General features: G+C 32.7%; 2 long non-coding RNA genes and 2 other non-coding genes across 5 annotated transcripts; all 4 read left to right on the forward strand.

Annotated features, from left to right (window-relative positions):
• The first annotated feature begins 1,862 nt into the window (after positions 1–1,862).
• Positions 1,863–7,080, forward strand: LOC146914322 (uncharacterized). 2 transcript variants are annotated; one of them, XR_015014106.1, is made up of 2 exons: positions 1,863–3,550; positions 5,252–7,080. It is a non-coding gene; the product is annotated as an uncharacterized LOC146914322 (long non-coding RNA). The 2 variants fall into 2 exon arrangements; XR_015014105.1 differs by having other exon boundaries at positions 5,308–7,080.
• LOC146914323 (small nucleolar RNA snoR118) lies at positions 1,886–1,982 on the forward strand. Its single transcript, XR_015016925.1, has one exon. It is a non-coding gene; the product is annotated as a small nucleolar RNA snoR118 (small nucleolar RNA).
• Positions 7,081–7,908: 828 nt separating the features above from the next.
• On the forward strand, positions 7,909–7,998 carry LOC146914324 (small nucleolar RNA snoR118). Its single transcript, XR_015016933.1, has one exon. It is a non-coding gene; the product is annotated as a small nucleolar RNA snoR118 (small nucleolar RNA).
• Positions 7,999–15,911: 7,913 nt separating this feature from the next.
• Positions 15,912–22,390, forward strand: LOC146914325 (uncharacterized). The gene is made up of 3 exons (XR_015014108.1): positions 15,912–16,354; positions 21,702–21,764; positions 21,979–22,390. It is a non-coding gene; the product is annotated as an uncharacterized LOC146914325 (long non-coding RNA).
• Positions 22,391–22,887: the final 497 nt, after the last annotated feature.

Below are 22,887 nucleotides of genomic sequence, written 5' to 3' on the forward strand. Positions count from 1 at the left end.
ATCATACAGAACAATCGAACTTATTGACGAATTATCCTATTGATTTGAAATGGATAATAAAATCTCATTTATACCTGTAAATATCAAAATAATTTCATTGTTAAATGTTCAATGGTATTTTTTGAAGTACTATATGTCATAGAAGAGTATTATCGAGTGGGCAATTTGTAAGAGATTTCTGCCATGTACAAAAGGTTGTGTATTGTCTCATTAGGGATCAATTACATGGGGTTATCTCTTCCACCATCACATAAAATGAGATTACATCATCACATGGGGTTATCTCTCTCTCTCTCTCTCTCTCTCTCTCTCTCTCTCTCTCTCTCTCTCTCTCTCTCTCTCTCTTCCTTCCACTCTCTTTGTCTCCCCCTGTTTGTATGTGTCCGTGCGTGTGTTTGTGTGAAGTTGGAGGAATGCAAGAAGGTTGTGAATGAATCGAGTGATGTAAGCCGTAGATGATTTTATAAGCTATGAGATCTGAGGGCTTTCGATACTAACTTTATCTGTTTGTGTACTTTATATGGGTGAATGTGAAATCAGGTTTTGCATATTTATAGTAAAGAAACTAAGTCAGGTTATCTCTTCTAATTGTTGATGATCTGTATTATTTTCTATAATTGTAATTGGAGTATAATTAAGTGAATGACCCGCTTTGATAATTTGATAATCTTATTGACCGATATAATTACATTGTTCTAGTAAATTATATATATTTGTAAGGTTATGCTTTATTTATTTTATGCTGGTATAGCTGTTAAGTTTTTAACTTAATTTTGAAAATTCATGTTTTCCTGGTTATTTATCTACTTGATGATATTTTAGATACCCTGTAGTATTGTTCTGTTTTATTTTAGCAAATCTACACTGTATATTTTTATGTGATTTATCAAAAAAATAAAATTGATGTGATTGATCTATTGTTCTGTTTTACTGTGTAGTGATATTTTAGGTAAAACTGTGCTGTGTTCAGCTTCAAATTGATAGTTAAAAACTAGAATCTTTTCTGTTTGTGTAGTTAGAAGGGTGATTCAAAAATCTCACCTTCTCAGTTATGATTTTGTTTATTTTCTAGTAAGTCTATTTTTTATATCGACTGTTTAAGTTGAAAATTAAGTTCTATAATAATAGTGCTTAATGTGTTAATAGTGTCAATTGTTGGTTATCTTGCCCAATGATGTATCAATAAACTATTGAACTGTTACACGGTTTTTTTCACAACCAGATCTACCTCTCTCTCTCTCTCTCTCTCTCTCTCTCTCTCTCTCTCTCTCTCTCTCTCTCCCCTCTTTTTCTGTCTCTCCCTGTGTGTGTGTTTGTTGTGAATGTGTTTGTATGTGCATAGATTTGGAGGAATGGAAAAGGTTGTGGGTGAAACCTGTGTTGAAAACTGCGGATGCTGTATGTAAGCTATGAGATCTGAGGGCTTTTTGGGTAAAATCTTTTTCTGTTAGTCAAAAATCTTAATTTCTCAATTTTGATCTGGCAATGAATTGTATTACATTATTGTTTTTCTAAATTTCTAATTTGAAATCAATAGTTTGAGAATTCTCTTCATTTTTCTTTTCCATATGAGTTCATTGTTATCAAAAAATTGTATCCACAAGTCTTATATCTGTAATTCTAAACCTTGTTTGCCAAATTCTATCCATCTTGTCGAGATTCATGCTGGTGGAAGTTAATAGCTGTCTCTTGCTTTGCAAATATAGATGTTGAGTTAGTGAATGCTTGAGACACCCCACATTTATATGATTTGTCTATGAATTTAATTAAGTTAATAGTAGTCTTTTGCTTTGCAAATATAGATGCCGAGACAACAAATACGTGAAACACCCTACTGTTTTCACTGGAATGGTTATATCTGCTGTTGCTTATTCATATATTTTTAGTGAATGATGATATGCACTGGGCTCTGAGCAATTTTATTTAGTCTGTAGTCTGTAGTATTGATGGAAATGTGTAGCCTAGAAAGCTTTATCTGACGCATTTTCTTCACTCGTTTTTGTAGTATGAATCACTGAAAAGGATAATAGTCAAACTTTTTCTGCTATCCTGCCCAATGATGTATGAATAAACTATTGAGCGGCTACATGGGATTTGTTCATAACCTGATTTGCACCTCTCTCTCTCTCTCTCTCTCTCTCTCTCTCTGTGTGTGTGCGTGTGTGCGCGCGTGCATGCTTGTGGTGCTCTACCATGTGTGTTTGTGTGTGTGTTATTGTCTGGAGCAGCTTGTGAAGGTGCAAATATGGTTATGAGTTAAACCGTGATTAAGGCCGAAGATGAATTTGTATTAAGCTATGAGATCTGAGGGCCTTGGATTTGTTGTGTTTGTACTCTGTATTATTTATTCCTTTATTCACATGAATTGTGTTTTTTGTATGAAGGCTAATTTGTATCAGATTACTCACATTTTGGATTTGTTCCGTGTTTGTTTATTCTTTTATTCCATGATATGTGTTTTCTGTGTTAAGTATAATATGGATCAGATTAGTTGTTGACATTTTATTGTATGCATTATTAAGGATTACAACAATGTCTGGAAATATTACATTGCAATGATAATCTGTGTCTAGACAACGTCATATAGTTACCGTTTTGTTTATCTTTGTCTTTGTGATGTGTTATAGGCCATTTTCGTAATCATTCAAGGAATCATCTAGCTTATTAAGTAATAACCATAGGCTTTTTCTGTGCATCAATATTTGAAATCAATAAGGTTGTTATTTCATTGCATACATGAATACATGTGTTCTGCATATTTCCTATTCATTTAGATATTTCTGCATGGTCTTTTATGGTCAAATTTAAAATAAAACAAGTAATCTAGAACCAATTAAGAGGTTTCTGATCAACGAACTTCAAATTTGAAAAGTTAGAATTAAATGTTCACTGTTTTATGTTCTGTTGCCCGATGATGGACAAATAGACTATTGAGTGGCTTCATGGTATTGTTTATAGCCTGATGTGCACCATTTCTCTCTCTCTCTCTCTCTCTCTCTCTCTCTCAGTTACTCTCTCTCCCCCTTCCTCTCTCCATTCATTCATTCATTCATTCATAATAAAATATTCAGATGGTGCACAAAGGCTGTGAATGATGCCATTTGTCATAAGCTGCAGATGATTAATACTTAGCTATGAGATCTGAGGGTTTTCGTTCCACTTCAATTTTTAACAACAGTCTAAATATTTCTAATATCTGCGAACGTAATTTCAAGTATATTTACTATGATATAAGCTTAATGACTGGCTGTTTTCCTTTGCTTTTGTGGTTATATTCTTGTCTTCAATGTAAATTGCAACTTTTCTAGGGGTTTGACTTTGTTTTTGATAGTTGATACCCATTGCTCATGATGATAAGAAATGCTAATGATTGAAAACTAGACTGCTATGGTTTTGTTTATAGCCTGTTGTGCACCATTGCCTCTTTCCTTAACCCGACACCATTATCCTCACAGTTGAATACTTTCGTTTATCTGATTGTGCAGGATTTGATGACACTTTTTGGCTTGATCCATAATGTGAAATGGCTTTGTTATCAAAAACCTGGAAGGTATTGACAAAACTAAACTGATACTTTTGTCAAGTAATTTCTTTTTTATCTCATACTTAATGGAACTCACATCTAAACTAGGTTGGGGTTGGACACCCCACTGTTTTCACTAGCCTGTTTTTGTCAAGTAATTTCTTTTTTATCTCATACTTAATGCAACTCACATCTAAACTACTGTTTTCACTAGAATGGTTATATCTGCTGTTGCTTATTTGTATGTTGTATATTTATAGTTTTTGTATTTATTTAAATTTTCTGTTTTTGTTTTTCTCTTCTTGTCACACTTGTTTGATGCTGAAATGTTTGGTCCTTTATATGACTTGAGGCCCAAGACAATATCATTGTATAAATATACATTGATACTATTTCTGCATCAAACAATTAAGAGCTAAGATTTTTTTGTAGATATGCAAAACACTTATAGATAGGCAAAACACTTATTTCAATTGAGAGCCAAGTGTATAAATACACTTGTTTGATGCTGAAATGTTTTTGTTTTTGAATTCTGTCTCATCTGTTTTATTATCCGTAGGCTATTTCTGTGAATCAATATTTGAAATCAATAAGGTTGTTATTTCATTGCATACATGAATATGTGTGTTCTGCATATGTCCTATCCATTTGAATATTTTTGTGTGGTCTTTTAAGGTCTCTCATTTTTTCTTTTCAAATTTAAAATAAAGCAAGTAATCTAGAAACAAATCAGAGGTTTATGATCAATAAACTTCGAATTTGAAAAGGTAAAAGAAAATGTTGACTGCTCTATTATTTGCTGCCCAATGATGGAAAATAGACTATTGAGTGGCTTCATGGTATTGTTTATAGCCTGACGTGCACCATTTCTTTATCTCTCTCTTTTTCTCGGTTACTCTCTCTCTCTCTCTCTCCCCCTCCCTCTCTCCATTCATTCATTCATAATAATATATATATAAATAAATATTCAGATGGTGCACGAAGGCTGTGAATGGTGCCATTGTCATAAGCTGCAGATGATTAATATTTATCTATGAGATCTGAGGGCTTTTGTTGCATTTGAATATCTCACCTCTGATTGTACTGACAACAGATTAAATGTTTTAATTTGCTGTGATCATGTATTTTGAATTTCCAAGTTTGGCTTCTCATATGTTAAACTAACTTTAATTACAAAGTACTATCCTTTATATGGAAATACAAGTAATCCTCTTCCATTTTGATCATAACTATTGACGCAAAATTGAATATGCAACTGGTTTAAACTCATTTGGTTTAAATTCCTCATCTGTTTATGTGAAGATGTCATGCTTATTGTAAGAGTAGTTCTCATTTTGATGATGGTTGAGTTTTTGTTGCTAAATTATTTGATTTTATAATGCATTTCAAACTTAGGCCAACAGAAATTTCACCATTCAACTATTTCCACATTTTTCTTTCTAATATACTTGATGGCTGTTTTTTCATTGCATACATGAATACTTGTGGTCTACATATGCTTGATGCATTTGAATTGAGAAATAATGTAAAATCATGACAGGTTGTTTTCTTCTGTTTTTGTGGTTATTTACTTGTCTTAAATGCTAATTGCAACTTTTATGTGGGGTTGACTTTGTTTTTGCATTGGCTCATATGATAAGAAATGCTAATGATGTATTTTTATCAATGAGAAATACTATTTTGATGCCCAATGATTGAAAACTAAAACTGTTATGGTTTTATTTATAGCTTGTTGTGCACCATTGCCTCACGGTTGAATATTTTTGTTCATCTGCTTGTGCTAGATTCGATGACACTCTTGGTTTGTTCAATAATGTGAAATGGCTTTGTTCTCGAAACCCTGGAAGATATTGATATAACTGAACTGATACTTTTGTCAAGCAAAAAAATTGATACAGCTCACATCTAAACAGGGCTGGGGGGTGGGACTTATTCAGTGTCCTGTGTTGGTTAAACCGTCTTATGAGAAATTGGAGGGGTTGTTGTTGGTGGAGTATTCGTGGAGGGAGGAGGAAAAAAGAGTTTTTGCGAATATTTGGAAGAGTCCGGCGCCTTCGAAAGTGGTAGCGTTCTCTTGGAAATTACTGCGTGATCGTGTTCCGACAAGGTGGGATCTCGTATGGAGGAGTGTCCTCCCCTTGGGAGCTTCAACGCGTTGTGGTTTTTGTGGAATTGGTGAAGAATCAGCTCCACCTTTTCCTTTACTGTGATGTGGCACACGCGGTTTGGAGTCACCTTATGTGTTGGGTGGATTGCTTCTTTCTCATTCCTCCCAATCTTTTTGTACTTTGGGATTGCTGGAATGGGTGGGAGACAAACAAAAAACTCCGGAGAGGGCTTCGTCTTATTTGGCATCATTTGGTTGTTATGGAAAGCTAGGAACTATCATATTTTTAATAAAGTTTTAATGGAGCTAGACGAGATTGTGGAGAAGTTAAGGTGTTGTCTTGGAGGTGGATTTTGGATTGAGTTAAAATGCCAGTATGCTTGTTTTATGAATGGAGGTGGAATCCCAAAGATTGCCTTAAAAGGTAGTAGTGTTGCTGGTTGTCGTTGGTTTGATTGGTGGTTTGCAGGTTTTTAGCGGCTGCCTGCTGCTGCTGGCTGTGTTTGGCAGGCGTGTTGCTGCTGTTTTTTGTGTCTGTTTAACAGGTTTAGAGGGTAGTTTTTGTGTGGCCTGTTTTTGGTGTGTGGGTTAGCAGTGGCGTGTGAAGCCGTCTGGTTTTTTCCCCCTTCTGCCCAACTGCTGTGCTGCGTTTTTGGGGATTTTTTAAGGTGTTGGGATCTAGCTTTTGGGTGGTTCTTGTGGGGGTGGCTGGTTTTTAGGTTCCTAAGGTATACGGAATTTTTGGGTTGTCCCTAGTGGGTGTTCCACATATATACGGCACCTTTGTAACCTTTTCTCTTTTGCCTTTGGTCTGTGTGTCTTACACAAGCCGGGCCTAATACATTTTGCTGTTTCAAAAAAGAGTGTCCTGTGTTAGGAATATTTATTTTTCCATTTATATGTTGATGTTGGTAATGGTTTATATTTGTTCCTTCAACGTGTGTGATCGACATCTTTGATAGTACAAGTTGAGAATCTTCATGGCATTGCTTCAGGAGCTAGAGCTCATTAATAACCATGATGGTTGGAAGAGTGATTTGTAATGTGTAAGACATCGAGAGCAACACATAAACTGTGGTTTTGTAGGTTGTCTCTGTCCTTTCACACTCCATTGATGGGATACAATCAAGAAATGTTATGTTTTGGAAGAATATCATGGGATAAAATCTAGTATGGCGAAGGTGAAGAACAATTATGCCAATTTGATTGTACTAAAGAATATATTTCATGTAGGGTAAAAGTCTTTCTTCAATCTTTGTAAAAAATTCAAATTATTTGTCAACCATCTTTCATTTTCCTTTACCATGTTACTCGAAAAGAGTTACTTCACTGTGTAAGATGGATCATACAGAACCATCAAACTTATTGACGAATTATCCTATTGCTTTGAAATGGATAATAAAATCTCATTTATACTTGTAAATATCAAAATAAATTCATTCTTGTTAAATGTTCAATGGTATTTTCTGAAGTACTATATGTCATAGAAGAGTATTATCGAGTGGGCAATTTGTAAGAGATTTCTGCCATGTATAAAAGGTTGTGTATTGTCTCATTAGGGATCAATTACATGGGGTTATCTCATCCACCATCACATTAAATGAGATTAACCCATGAACTACCAGTCCCACATTGGTGCACAACAGTGAAACGAAGATATAAAAATTAAATTAAATTAAATTATAAGGTTAATGAATTCAATAATGAGAATGAGAGTACCTTGCGGTTGGAAAAGGTTTGAGGTGGAAGCATGAAGGAGAAGATCATACATAGAAGGAAGTGGAGAGGCGATTGGAGGAGGTAAAAGTTTAATAACCTGATTTGAAATGTTGATTTGCCGCCACTTGTAGTTGTTATCATCGACGTTGACATCGGCATCAGAGAATATCTCCCATTTACTCATTTTTTTTCTTGTTATTCGTAAATGAGATGTTTACTTTCTCTGTGGAATGGGTTTCAGAAATGGGTTTCTTCTCTTTCGTTCTCTGTTACTTACTTACTTTCTTTGTCTTTTCAGCTCCAATTTTTCTTTTTCTTTTTATTTTCATTCAGTATATTTTCTGTTTTTCCTGCCAAATATTTTATCGGAATAATATATTCATATTCATCATACATATATACATAGTAAAATCACTAAAAAATAAATGATTTTTTTTTATAGATAGAAAAATTACAAATAATCATTGAAGCTAACAAATAAATGGATAGTATCGAGTTCGATCCGAGGTCACGCGTTCATTCTAATAACTGACATTTTTATTAGTTGAACTATGATTTGTGGAATGATGATATGCACTGGGCTCTGCGTAGTTTTATTTAGATTGTACTATTGATGAAAATGTGTAGCCTAGAAAGCTTTATATGACGCATTTTCTTCACTCGTTTTTTTAGTATGAATCACTGAAAAGGATAAATGTCGAACTTTTCCTGATATCCTGCCCAATGATGTATGAATAGACTAATGAGCTTTATATGACGCACACACACTCTCACTCTCTCACTCTTACTCTCACACTCCACTCTCGTTTTTATCCATGTTCTTCGATGCTCTGATGTCATAGAATCATCATCCCTGATTTTCACATTTGATCCATTAACAGTTTTATTGACAGTTTTATTTTGTGTTTCGATATGTTAATTGCTTTTTTTTTATATCATTGTTATATTATAGTTTTTTGTATTTATTTAAATTTTCTGTTTTTGTTTTTCTCTTCTTGTCACACTTGTTTGATGCTGAAATGTTTGGTCATTTTATATGATTTGTTTTATATGATTAATTTGTCTGCTATCTTGGCTTGGTCCATAATGTGAAATGGCTTTGTTATAAAAAACCTGGAAGGTATTGATAAAACTAAACTGGTACTTTTGTCAAGTAATTTTTTTCTATCTAGGCTGGGGTTGGACATATTTAGTGTCCTGTGTTAGGAATATTTATTTTTCCATTTATATGTTGAGGTTAGTAATGGTTTGTATTTGTTCCTTCGACATCTTTGATAGTACAAGTTGAGAATCTTCATGGCATGGCTCATTAATAACCATGATGGTTGAAAGAAAATGCAGATGAAAGAGTGATGTCTCTGCTCTTTCATACTCCTCCATGGAAGCGATACAACCAAGAAATGTCATGTTTTGGAAGAATATGAAGGGATAAGACCGAGTTCTCAACCAGTATTTTAAATTTGTGTTTTAAATATTTCATTTTTTTTTATTTATAAAATAGTACTAAGGACTTTATTTTCATGCGGGGTTCACAAAAAGAACACTGTAGTCTTCTAACTTTGTAAGAGATCCAAATGATGCTCGAAAAGAGTTACATCACCATGTTAGATGTATCATGTAGAACAATCAAAGTTATTGACGATTTATCTCAGATTTAAATCTTATAATATTTATTTTATTTTTGCTTTCAAATGGATCATAAAATCTCTTTTATACTTGTAAATATCAAAATAAGTCATTATTATTAAATGTTCAATGGTATTTTCTGAAGTACGTCATAGAAGAGCGTTTTCGAGTGGACCACTTGTAAGAGATTTTTGCCATCTACAAAAGAAATTGTGTATAGTCTCACTAGAGATCAATTATTACATGGGGTTATCTCACACACCATAACGAAAACAAAAGCTATGAACTACTAGTTCCACATAAGACATGGTTATTTAGTCCCACATAAAATAAATCTTGAACTTGTTGGTGCATGCAGGTTGTGCTTTTCCTATTGAACAAAAAACATTATGTTGGTCGTATCCAAAGGAAGTAGAAGCACAATAGTGATTGTACAAGCATTTAAGAAAATACAAAAAACTTGGTTGCATATTTTTTTGGTGCTTCTTGTATGCTTCTTAAATGAACTACCCATGATTTCTTTAAATTTACAATTTTTTTCAAAGTTTGTTTTGGTCACAACAAATATATTTTTAGTTAGGAATCATATGAAAAACATGTATAAAGTGAACATAAGTTTTGTCATAAGAAAAATTGATTGTGCTCTATATAAGAACTATTTGTTTCCTTGTAATTTTCACTTTTCCTAATATAATTTATATCATCAATCTTTGTGTTTTCTCTTTCTATGAACTCTATCATGTTTTTTTAACCGTACCAATTGCCATTGCATAATATTTTTCTATTTTTCTTGTAACATAATAATGAATTTTGAACATGGAAGAAGTAAATCCAAAAATATATATGGTTAAGAATTAGAGAACATGTAACGAACGATTCATAACTTTACTTGCAATTAGGAAACTTGTAATTTTTGCAATAAAAAACATTTTTTGTATTTTATTATACTATTATTTACACTATTCACTATTTTGTCACAGTTTCACAAAAAGCTCATTTAAAAGTGATTTCAAATAACTACAATTAATAAGTAACTAGTGATTTTTTTTAATATAACCTTTAATTATCTTCAACATTTAAGAAAAAAATACACTCTGTTGATTTTTTTACAAACAATTCTATTGTTTTTAATGTTTAGAATAATTTGTTTCATATAAAAATCATTCGCACTTTAATTACATGTACAAAAAAAACTGCACTTTAATTGAGAGTATTTGAAAAAACTCTTACTTATTGTACACAATTTTAAAATGTCATGAAAAATTAGATGGCAATGGTTATTTGTGTCTAATCTGTCTCATATAGTATGATATCACATTGATTACTTGTGTCTACATATGCTTTAATCAATTGAATTGAGTATTTTCTTGTGACCTATTTTACTGTTTTATATGGCATGATTGACAATGTAATGAATAGTTTTTTATTTTTTTTTATTTTTTTGAATTTTTATACGAAGTTTCTACCATCGATTGACAATACCTACTTCCATTGAAAAACTTATGGAATATACAAGGTGGATTTTCCCCTAATATTTTTTTACATTTCATTAAATTTATTATAGTTTACTATTTAAATCAAACACATGTTTTCATTAAAAAACGAATCATGCATCACAAAAAAAAAAAAAAGAATCATGTGTTACAAAAGATAAATTAAAAAAATTATTATATCTCTTTTTTTCATTGTTTAGGCAACGACAACGTTTTCTTAGTGTACGGTTTTTTTTTTCCTTTATTACCAATACCATAAGTTTTAAACAAAACATGACAACAAAAAAATTCCATTTTTAGCAATTTTCATAGTGTTTCCCAATTCTTCATCTTCTTCTCTTCCATGTTTTATCAATTTTCTCCTCCATTCTTCAACACCGTTCATTTTTAAAATCTCTTCCACCTCGTTTCGCTAGGAAATCCTCAAGCATACAGTAACACGAAACATTTATTATATCAATGGTTCAAGATAGAATGTTGTGCTTATTATAACACGAAACATTTATTATCTCTTCAACCTCGTTTCGCTAGGAAATCCTCGATCCACGTATAAATTATATGAGCCAATAAAAAACGAGCCTTTTTTCTATTGGAAGAGTGCGCTTACTATAGAGGCCTAATTTTGTACCCTCGTGGGAGTCAGCCACTGACGTCTCATAACATACGACACATACGATCTAATGATCGTCGCAGCCAACGTAAGTGTGGGCTATTTGGAGTGATGAACGACGATCCATCGCAACCCAACCAGCTCAACCGCCGGCTCCGCATGGAGAGTCAAAAAATTTCCATTTAGGCCGATGATGAGGTTGCACACCCTCAATTCACATGCTTTGGCTAAAAGATTTTTCCAAGTAAGATTTTTCGAAATAAATGACAGTAGGATTGGTGAACTTGAAGTCATCTCTGGATCTAATGTCATAAGTGGCAGACCAAGAAAAGTTTTCCAGGTATAGTGGAGCCTGGAAAACTCTATTATCAATTCATGTGTTTATTGCAGGATTTTATTACCATAGTTTTTAATTAATTTCTTCCTATGTTATATTATTGTTGCTTATTGTAGAAAAAGAAAAAGCAAAAAATATGTATACGAAACAAACATTTATTGAATAATCTCATTCTTGTTATTACGATTTGACACTTATCTTTCTTATTTATTTTTTCAAGTTTGATTTGCATCATTGTATATTATTCATTTTTTTTTTTGACAAATTGTACATTATTCACTAAATTATCCTATTTTCACCCTTATCTTCGCTTTGTCTTGTATTTCTTTTATTCCCTTTGGCATCTTGTGTGTAATTGGCTTGACTTTTCTTTCATTGATAGATATTTTGGATCATTTTTTTTTTGAACCATTTTGGATCATTTTGTTAAGTTTGACAATTTAGCAGATGTTTTAAAAGCTCGACGTTCCATAATTCTTTTAACTTGGTTCTCTTGCGCTTGAGTTACATGGAAAGGAAAAAAAAAACAATCACGTCTCTGTCTTTTATGTTTTTTGTTACATGACTAGGGACCAAAGTGAGAAACTTTTTGATAAATTCAAAGATTAATTTATAATATTAATAAATCAGACACTAATTCTGAAATTTCATTAAAAAAATCATAATTTTCGAAGGGGAAGAGGGGGACGTGAATGCATTTTTTTTATTAAAAAATACTTTTTAAAATTTTAATTCTCAACCATTAGATTATTTTTTTGACACATGTCATGCATCCAAAGCCTAAATGAACTAAACGAAGGTGCCTAAATGAACTAAACGAAGGTGAAATCAAAACAGAAAATGAAGAACAAAAACCCTAACCTCGAAGATGAAACCCTAAATGGCGAAGAAACTTGTTGAGTGTTTTGAATCATATCGGAGTACACAATCGATGCTGCGAAGAAAATGAAGTTGTTGAAGCTAAGAAAACGAAGGTGAAATCTGTTGAAGATGCGTTGGATGATCGTTACTGTAAATGAAGGAAAAATTTTAAGAATTTATTTTTCCTTTTTTCTGATTTTTTATAATTAATTTTCTGTTAACTCGTTGGGTTTTTGCTGAAGGTGAGAAAAACACAAGAAGGGGGTTTAATTGTGTTTTGAAATTTTCTTCAAACCTCTTAAACTGAACACACTGATCAGAAGCAAAATGAAACAGCTTCTGAAGTGATAATCATAATCTAAATGCAGCGGATAAAAACAGAGAGAGAGAAGAAGAAAGACACAAAGCAATTATACAGGTTCCTTCCACAAACCGGAAGTAGTCCTGTCCCCCCTGCACTTCCAAGGAGAGTTCACTATAATGTAATATCTGATTACAATTGCTCAAACACACAGCAAGAGACTTCCTTTGCTCAAGCACACTTTGCAAGAGTCTTCCTATGCTCAAGAATACAATCAAGAGACTTCTATGCTCAAGCACAACTGCAAGAGACTTCTAATCAAACAAGATTACAAAGAAAAATGTTTGAGGTTGAACACTTGATATACAATCAGAGGTGCTCACAATACAAATCAGATACAGACTCTTAAGACTTTAGAATTTCTAAGATAAGACTTTAAGAACATAAATTCTAAATGAACTTTTGGATGCAGAATGATTTCAACAGAGTTTTGACACTTTCAAATTGTTGTAGAGTCTTGTTCATTCTTCAAGTATTCACTCCTATTTATAGAGGTGTGAAATGAACGTTGTAAGTGCCAGCACATCCAAAAAGAGTCGTTGTTGAAGCTTGATCTTTCACCAATGATCTTTTGCCTGATTTGGTTGTTGTCCTATGAAGAACCAATTTCAAATCCATTCCAGTTGAGAGGGAACATTTCTGCAGGCTTGGTTGTATCTTCAGAGCTGTTATTTTGTCTTGTAGCAGAGACACAAAAACAGAGTAGTGGAGAAGGTGGTTGTACAGTTCGTACAAAGTACAATGTTAACGCTCTTGTTCCTTTTGCAAGCAAATCCCTTCAAATAAATTTGAAATGACCGTTGCAAAGTTCCACTAGTCTTCCGCTATCTTTAGAACGTTGTAATCCATGAAACAACTCTTGAAATCTTGAATTCTCCAAATTCAGTTGATCTTCAGCTTCTGGTGAAAATGGCTTCTGATGAGGCAGCTTCTGATGACGTGGCACTTCAGGACCTCTAGTCTTCAGGAGCACTAGTCTTCAGGAGCGCTTTGCCTTCAGGAGCTTCTAAGCTTCAATCTTGTTGATTCCTTTGCTCTTTATTTGCTCATTCAGAACCTTTGTATGATATAAATTTTTTGTTTATGGGGGGCATGCCCTCGGTTGTTCTAGAATGGCTTGTTTTCAGATGCCCGCTCTTAGGTATCTATGGAATCTGCTCTTAGCAATTTCAATTGTCAATTTTTTAATGCCTTGTTATCATCATAACTCTAAAGGTTTATTGTTAAACACATTTTGTTCCAACATTTGCTTATTTTATGTTTTATTTTGAATTAGAATTAGAATTAGAAACTGTAACAATTGTATTTGACTTTGTTAAAGCTGTTATTGATTTCTGGTTATTTTATTAGATGTAATGTGCTCCTTATGAATATGATTAAACTATGTTGAATTTAATAAGCTTTAAGTGTTTGGTTTATCAGAAATGAAAACAAAAAAAATTCGGTTTTAACAATGATTTTTTTTTTTTTTTAAGAAGAAGAACAATGAAATTTCTTAATGTAGTTAAAATAGGTTATATCATAATATTTTAAAAAAATAGGTTTTCTTACACTGAAATTTGTGTTATCCTGCCAATGATGTATAAATAAATAATTGAACGCTTACGCGGTTTTATTCACAACCTGAACTGCATCTCTGTCTCTTCCTCCCCCTCTCTTTGTCACACCCTGTTTGTATGTGCGCGTGCGTGTGTTTGTGTGAACTTGGAGGAATGCAAGAAGGTTGTGAATGAATCCAGTGATGAAAGCCGTAAATGATTTTATAAGCTATGAGATCTGAGGTCTTCGAATACTAACCTTATTTGTTTGTGTGCTTTATATGGGTGAATGTGAAATCAGGTTTTGCATATTTGTTTGTGTACATTTGATCGGCTTATTTCAGAGGTTAGAGCAACCTAGGGGGCCATAGACATTTGAATCAATGGAGTGTTGAATGAAGTCATGGGAAATTAAAATAAGACTACAGTAATTGAAAGTGAAATACATTGAGAATAAATAAAATTAATGATTTTTAAAATGCGGTCTCTACTAGAGTATGAAAAATACCGTTGAAGTTCTTTTATTTAATAGACTTAATTGCAGTTTTGGTCCCCTATTTAGCGACTTGCTAGACAGTCTTTGCGCAGCAATGTTGCTTATATGGCATCTCATTTATATATTTTTTGAATGGCAAAAATTAGAGGATTCAAAATTTTAACCATCTTTTCAAAAGAAATCGAAAAATTATTTATCATCAAAACCGCTCAATCAGATCTCTTATCAACACAACACTATATGAGCTTTTTTTTACACTTGTTCCACAACCATGCACACTTAGCTTGGTCCTTCTATATTCTCGGCGTTGTGAGTCCTTCTCTTTCTTCAAATGCGTTTTGCATACTCGGTAGATGTTGAGTTCTCTCTCTTGCCACATGTGGCTAGCCACCATGATCAGTCGCATCGTTACCTATGTTATAGGCATACATACTGGTGGTAATTTATATTATTAAATTTACCACTATTACATGTGTGAAATTATTTGTTTCACTATTCTTACTATTGTAAGTAGGATTATCAGTTACTATTGTAAGTTGACAATTTGAATAGATATTTCAACAAAACTATAATCATTATGTTTATATAATTTAGGGTTAATTATGTTTTTGGTCCCTACAAAATTGCGACCTTGTAAGTTTAGTCCTTACTTAATTTTAATAGCATTTTTAATCCCTACAAAAAATTTCTGCACTCAATATTAGTCCTTACTCAATCCAAATTTGTTTAATTTATGCTTAAACTCTTAAGTTTTTCAACAATTTTTTACAGGCGTGTTAAGAACGTTATTAAAAGGTCTTCCGAAAAAAATATCGCAAAAATTTGATTTCTACGTCCATATTTTTGTTACTTATATCTTAAACTTTTGTCGTTTTAAAAAATTCATATTTAATTTATTTCATGTTAAAAAATTATAGATTTTAGTAAATGAACCTTTCATAGTGTTCTAAACTTGTATAAAAAGAATCGTTAAAAAATTTAAGAGTTTAAGGATAATTAAACAAAATTTATTTTAGCAGGGACTAAAATTATATGTAAATTTTTTTTTGTAGGGATTAAAAATGCTATTAAAATTAAGTAAGGACTAAACTTACAAGGTCGCAATTTTGTAGGGACCAAAAACATAATTAACCCTATAATTTATTATAACAAATACAATTTTTTACTATTTTCAATTTAGATGAATGTGTTTGCATTTTTCTATGATTTTGATTCAATTTTGAACACCCAACATGTCAACTACTTCCATTCTCACATCACAAACTTCTTTTCCATACCAATGTTGACTTAGTCAACTATTTATCTCCGAATCACACACACCCACACACACACGACGCACCCACTCAGCCACCACTAACACATAACCCCCACACACTCCCTTCAGTATAAACTGCACACTTAAAAGGAGAGAAAGAGGTAAATTCATTCTCCCCACAGGCCACAGCCTCCAAAACCATCGAATTAAACGCAAGAAGAAAGCGGACAAAAACCCTAATTGGCGAAGAAGAAAACAAGGAGACACTCGTTGATGGAGCAGAATCATCAGAGTATACGATCGATGCTGCGACGAAAATGAAGTACGATCAACTTTTTCTTTGTTGAAGCTAAGAAAAAAAAGGTGAAACCAGTTGAAAATGCGTTGTAAGAAGAAAGCTGATTGTTACTGTAAATGAAGGAAAAATTGTAAGAATTTCTTTTTCCTTTTTCTGTTGAATTTGTTGGATTTTTTGTTTTTCTGTTTCATTTTGAATTAGAACTCAAACAATAGTATTTTGCTTACTGTGCATTAAGAGTTTTTTTTTAGGGTAATAGACATTTTGGTCACCGAATGTGTAACGATAGTCACAACATTTATGTGTTGAAATTCTAAAATAGTCGTTGACGTTAAAATGTTCGGTTAATACACTCATATGAGTCATCAATATACTTACTGTCATATCAATCATTACAAGAAAAGAGTTATCGTCAACATTGAAGTACTATTTTAACGTGAAAGACTATTATTTTTTATTTTTTTATTTTTACCAACAAAGTGCACAATCAATAAGACAGTAACTATTTTAGAATTTCGATACGTTGATGGATTATTGTGACTACTTGTTACCCATTCAGTAACCAAAATGACTAATACCTTGTTTTTCAAATGTATTTGACTTTGATGTAGCTATTATTGATTTCTTGTTAATTTTTTATATTTAAGTTTTTGCTCTTCATGAATTCGATGAAGTTTTAAGCCAAATTGTGTTTGTATGTTTTTTGTTTCAAGTAAGTTTTTTTATTTGTTATATTTATTTATTTATGATATTTAATTTCCTTTGTTTTGAACTCTAAATTGTTAAGTCAGAATTAGAACAGACAAAAATGTATATGATCTTGTTTATTGTGTAGTTAAGTTATATTTTTAGGTAATTTTGCTAAATGTAATGTAACTACGAAAGTTTGCTCTTCATGAATATGATTAAATTATTGGTGAAACTCTGTTGATTTTTATAAGATTTAAGTGTTTGGTTTATCAAAATTGAAAACAAAAATTATGTTTTTCTAATGGCATTTCTTAATTTCTGATTTCCTTTGTTTTCAATTTTAAGTGTTTGTCTATGTTGTTTATTAAGGTTCTTTTTTAATTTATTTGAATTAGGGTAAGCTGTTATATTTTCTGGTAACTTTACTATATGAAAGTTTTTGTTCCTTATGAATATGGTGAAATTTTAGGTCAAACTGTGCTGGTTTTGATAAGATTTAAGTTTGTTTTATTTGAAATTCAGAACTGAAAAAATAGGTTTTTTTACACTGAAATTTGTGTTATCCTGCCCAATGATGTATAAATAATTAATTGAACGGCTATGCGGTTTTAGTCACAACCTGAACTGCATCCCTCTCCCTCTCTCTCTCTCTCTCTCTCTCTCTCTCTCTCTCTCTCTCTCTCTCTCTCTCTCTCTCTCTCTCTTCCTTCCTCTCTCTTTGTCTCACCCTGTTTGTATGTGCGTGTGCGTGTGTTTGTGTGAACTTGGAGGAATGCAAGAAGGTTGTGAATGAATCCAATGATGAAAGCCGTAGATGATTTTATAAGCTATGAGATCTGAGGGCTTTGAGTATAATCTTTTTCTGTATTTGTAGTTCGAAGGGTGTGTGTGTGTGTGAAAGTCAGATTTTGCGTTAAGATAGGCAAAACTCTCAAGATTTTTTTTAGCCCATTTGTGTTTGATCTGTCAATGAATTGTATTACCTTAGATTTTTTTTTATAAGTTTCTAATTTGAAATCAGTATTGTCAGAAATCTCTTGAATTTTCCTTTTCCATATTTAAGAAATCAGTATGTGTTTGTCTTGGTTAAAGAAATTATGTTTTTGAGGTAATTTTGCTACATGCAAATTTTTGCCAGTTATGAAATGCCTGTTTGGTATATGATTTCTTTGTTTTCAAGTTTAAATTGAGAGCTAAGAATTCTATAATAACAGTGCTTAATGTGTTAATAGTGTCAATTGATGGTTATCTTGCCCTATGATGTATCAATAAACTATTGAACACACGGTTTTGTTCACAACCTGATCTACCTCTCTCTCTCTCTCTCTCTCCCTCCCTCTTTTTCTGTCTCTCCCTGTGTGTGTGTGTTTTTTGTGAATGTTTTGGTATGTGCATATATTTGGAGGAATGTGGGTGAAACTTGTGTTGAAAACTGTGGATGCTGTATGTAAGCTATGAGATCTGAGGGCTTTGAGTATAATCTTTTTCTGTTTGTGTTGTTAGAAGGGTGAATCTCAAAATCAGGATTTACTTAAAGTACTCAAAAGTCTTTATTTCTCAATTTTGATCTTGTAGCCTATTTGTATTTGATCTGGCAATGAATTTTATTACATTATTATTGAAATCAATAGTTTGAGAATTCTCTTCATTTTTTTTTTCCATATGTATGAGTTCATTGTTATCTAAAAATTGTATCCACAATGCTCATATCTGTAATTCTAAACCTTGTTTGCCAAATTCTATCCATCTTGTTGAGATTCATGCTGGTTAAGGTTAATAGCAGTCTCTTGCTTTGCAAATATATATGTTGAGTTAATGAATGCTTGAGACACCCCACATTTATATGATTGGTCTATGAATTTAAGTTAAGAGTAGTCTTTTGCTTTGCAAATATGGATGCTGAGTCAACAAATACTTGAAACACCCCTCTGTTTTCACCAGAATGGTTATACTCTACTATTGATGGAAATGTGTAGCCTAGAAAGCTTTATCTGACACATTTTCTTCACTCTTGTTTTTATCCATGTTCTTCTATGCTCTGATTCTATACAATCTTGATCCTCGATTTTCACATTTGCTCCATTGACTGTTCTCTTATTTTGTGTTTCGATATGTTTATTGATATTTTTTTTATATCATACTTATATTATGGTCTGTTGTATTTATTTACATTTTCTTTCTTTCTTCTTGTCACACTTGTTTGATGCTGAAACAATTGGTCCTTTATATGATTTGATCAGATTCATAATTAATTTGTTTAATGCCGAGATTTTTTTTTTTAGTATGAATCACTGAAAAGGATAATTGTCAAACTTTTCCTGCTATCCTGCCCAATGATGTATGAATAGACTAATGAGCGGCTACATGGGTTTTGTTCATAACCTGATCTGCACCTCTGTCTGTCTGTCTCTCTCTCTCTCTCTCTCTCTCTCTCTCTCTCTCTCTCTCTCTCTTTCTCTCACTCCCTCTGTGTGTGCACGCGCGTGGTGATCTACCATGTGTGTTTGTGTGTGTGCGCGCGCGTGTTTGTGTTATTGTTTGAAAAAACAGCTTATAAAGTTGCAAAGATGGTTATGAATGAAACCCGTGATTAAGGCCGAAGATGAATTTGTTTTAAGCTATGAGATCTGAGGGCCTTAGATTTGTTCTGTGTCTGTACTCTGCATTGTTTATTCCTTTATTCGCATGAATTGTGTGTGTGAAGGATAATCTGTATCAGATTACTGACATCTTGGATTTGTTCTGCGTTTGTATTGTTTATTCTTTTATTCCATGATATATGTTTCTCGTGTTGAGTATAATATGGATCAGATTAGTCGTTGACATTTTATTGTATGCATTATTAAGGACCACAATGTCTTGAAAAATTAGATTTCAATGACAATCTGTGTCTTCATGGTATTCTGATCAACAAACTTCAAATCCGAAAAGTTAAAACAAAATGTTCACTCTTATATGTTTTGTTGCCCCATGATGGACAAGTAGACTATTGAGTGGCTTCATGGTATTGTTTATAACCTGACGTGCACCATTTCTTTCTCTCTCTCTTTCTCGGTTACTCTCTCTCTCTCCCTCCCTCCCTCCCTCTCTTCATTCATTCATTCATAATAATATATATATAAATAAATATTCAGATGGTGCACGAAGGCTGTGAATGATGCCATTGTCATAAGCTGCAGATGATTAATACTTAGCTATGAGATCTGAGGGCTTTGCATTTGAGTACTATCCATTATATGGACATACAAGTAATCCTCTTCCACTGTGATCATAAATATCGAGGCAAAATTGAATATGTAACAGGTTTAAACTATGTTGTTTGATAGTTGGTTTAAATTTTTCATCTGTTTACGAGAAGATATCATGCTAATAGTATAAGTAGTTCTCATTTTGATGATGGTTGAGTTTTTGCTGCTAAATTATTTGATTGTATAATGCATTTCAAACTTAGGCCAAGAGAAAATTTATCATTTCAAAATGAGATCCTTTTCTTTCTATTATACTTGATGGTTCATACTTTAATGTATCAATTTTATTTGTGTGGTGGCTTTGTTTTATTTGTTGAATTTTTGAGCCAGTAAAGCTATATCTGAATCCACAAGGCTGTTTTTTCATTGCCTACATATGAAATTCCTTCTGGGCTTTCATTTTTCATTTTAAAAATTTAAATTCTGCTCAATGAACTTCAAATTCTGAAAGTTAGAGCAAAATGTCCTCTGTGCTATGTTTCGCTACCCATTGATGGACCAATAGACTATTGGGCAGCTATATGGTTTTGTTCATAACTTAAGGGGCTCCACTCCTCTCTCTCTCACTCTCTCACTCTCTCTCTCTCTCTCTCTCTCTCTCTCTCTCACACACACACACACACACACACACACTCTCACACACTCTCACTCTCCACTCTCGTTTTTATCCCTGATGTCATAGAATCATCATCCCTGAATTTCACATTTGATCCATTGACAGTTTTGTTTTGTGTTTCGATATGTTAATTGATTTTTTTTATATCATTGTTATATTATAGTTTTTGTATTTATTTAAATTTTCTGTTATGGTTTTTCTTTTCTTGTAACACTTGTTTGAGGCTGAAATGTTTGGTCCTTTATATGATTTGATCAGATTCATAATTTTTTTTTTTTTTTTTGATGCTGTGAATTTTGTTAGTATGGATCACCAAAAAGGATAAACGTCAAACTTTTTCTACTATCCTGCCCAATGATGTATGAATAAACTATTGAGCGGCTACATCTACATGGGTTTTGTTCATAACCTGATCTGCACCTCTCTCTCTCTCTCTCTCTCTCTCTCTCTCTCTCTCTCTCTCTCTCTCTCTCATTCATACATTCATTCATATATCCAAAAAACAAACAAAATAGATTTTTGAGATGGTGCACGAAGGCTGTGAATAATGCCATTGTCATAAGTTGCAGATGATTTATTATTAGCTATGAGATCTGAGGGTTTTTGTTCCACTCCAATATTAACAACATTCTTAATATTTCTAATACCTGCGAACGTAATTTCAAGTATATTTACTATGATATAAGGTTAACGACTGGTTGTTTTCCTTTGCTTTTGTGGTTATATTCTTGTCTTCAATGCAAATTGCAACTTTTCTGTGTATACCTGCGAACTGTTTGACTTTGTTCTTGATAAGAAATGCTAATGATTGAAAACTAGACTGCTATGGTTTTGTTTATAGTCTGTTGTGCACCATAGCCTCTTTCCTTATCCCGACACCATTATCCTCACGGTTGAATACTTTTGTTTATCTGATTGTGCAGGACTTGATGACACTCTTGCTTGATTGATAATGTGAAATGGCTTTGTTATCAAAACCCTGGAAGGTATTGATAAAATTGAACTGATACTTTTGTCAAGTAAATTTTTTTGATTTCATACTTAATGCAGCTCCCATAACATCTAAACTAGGCTGAGTTTGGACATATTTAGTGTCCTGTGTTCGGATTTTTTTCTTCTTCCATTTATATGCTATGTTGGTAATGGTTTGTATTTGCTCCTTCAACGTGAAACTTATTCAATCGACATCTTTGATAGTAGGAGTTGTGAATCTTCATGGCATGGCTTCAGGAGCTAGAGCTCTTTAATAACCATGATGGTTGAAAGAAAAAGCCACAAATTTCATGCAGATGCAAGAGTGATGTGTAATGTGTGTAAGACATCAAGAGCAACACATAAACTCTGGTTTTGTAGGTTTTCTCTGTCCTTTCACACTCCATTGATGGAATAAAACCAAGAAATGTTAGGTTTTATAAGAATATGAAGGGATATATAGAACCGATTATGGCGAAGGTGAAGAATAATTATGCCAATTTAATTGTATTCGCAACCAGTATTTTCAATTTTATCTGTTTTAAATATTTCATTCTTTAATCAAATTGTACTAAACATGTAGGGTAGAAAATCCAAATGATAGAAAATACATGTTTTGACCATCTTTCATTTTCCTTCACTTCCTTTCCTTTACCATGATACTCGAAAAGAGTTACTTGACCATGTTAGATGATCATTGAGAACAATCAAACCTATTGACGAATTATCCTATTGCTTTGAAATGGATAATAAAATCTCATTTATACTTGTAAATATCAAAATCAGGTCATTATTGTTAAATGTTCAATGGTATTTTCTGAGGTACTATATGACATAGAAGAGTATTATCGAGTGGGCAATTTGTAAGAGATTTCTGCCATGTACAAAAGAAAGGTTGTGTATTGTCTCATTAGGGATCAATTACATGGGGTTATCTCATGAACTACCAGTCCCACACAAAATGAGTTTTGAACTTCTTGGTTCACAACAGTGATTTAAAACGAAGAAATAAAAATTAAATTAAATTATAAGGTTTATAAATTCAATAATGAGAATGAGAGTACCTTGAGGTTGGAAAAGGTGTGAGGTGGAAGCATGAAGGAGAAGATCATACATAGAAGGAAGTGGGGAGGCGAT

The sequence above is a fragment of the Medicago sativa genome, chromosome 6 (assembly GCF_051527215.1).
Source record: "Medicago sativa cultivar Bolivia chromosome 6, Bolivia_mono, whole genome shotgun sequence".
NCBI classification, from domain to species: domain Eukaryota; kingdom Viridiplantae; phylum Streptophyta; class Magnoliopsida; order Fabales; family Fabaceae; genus Medicago; species Medicago sativa.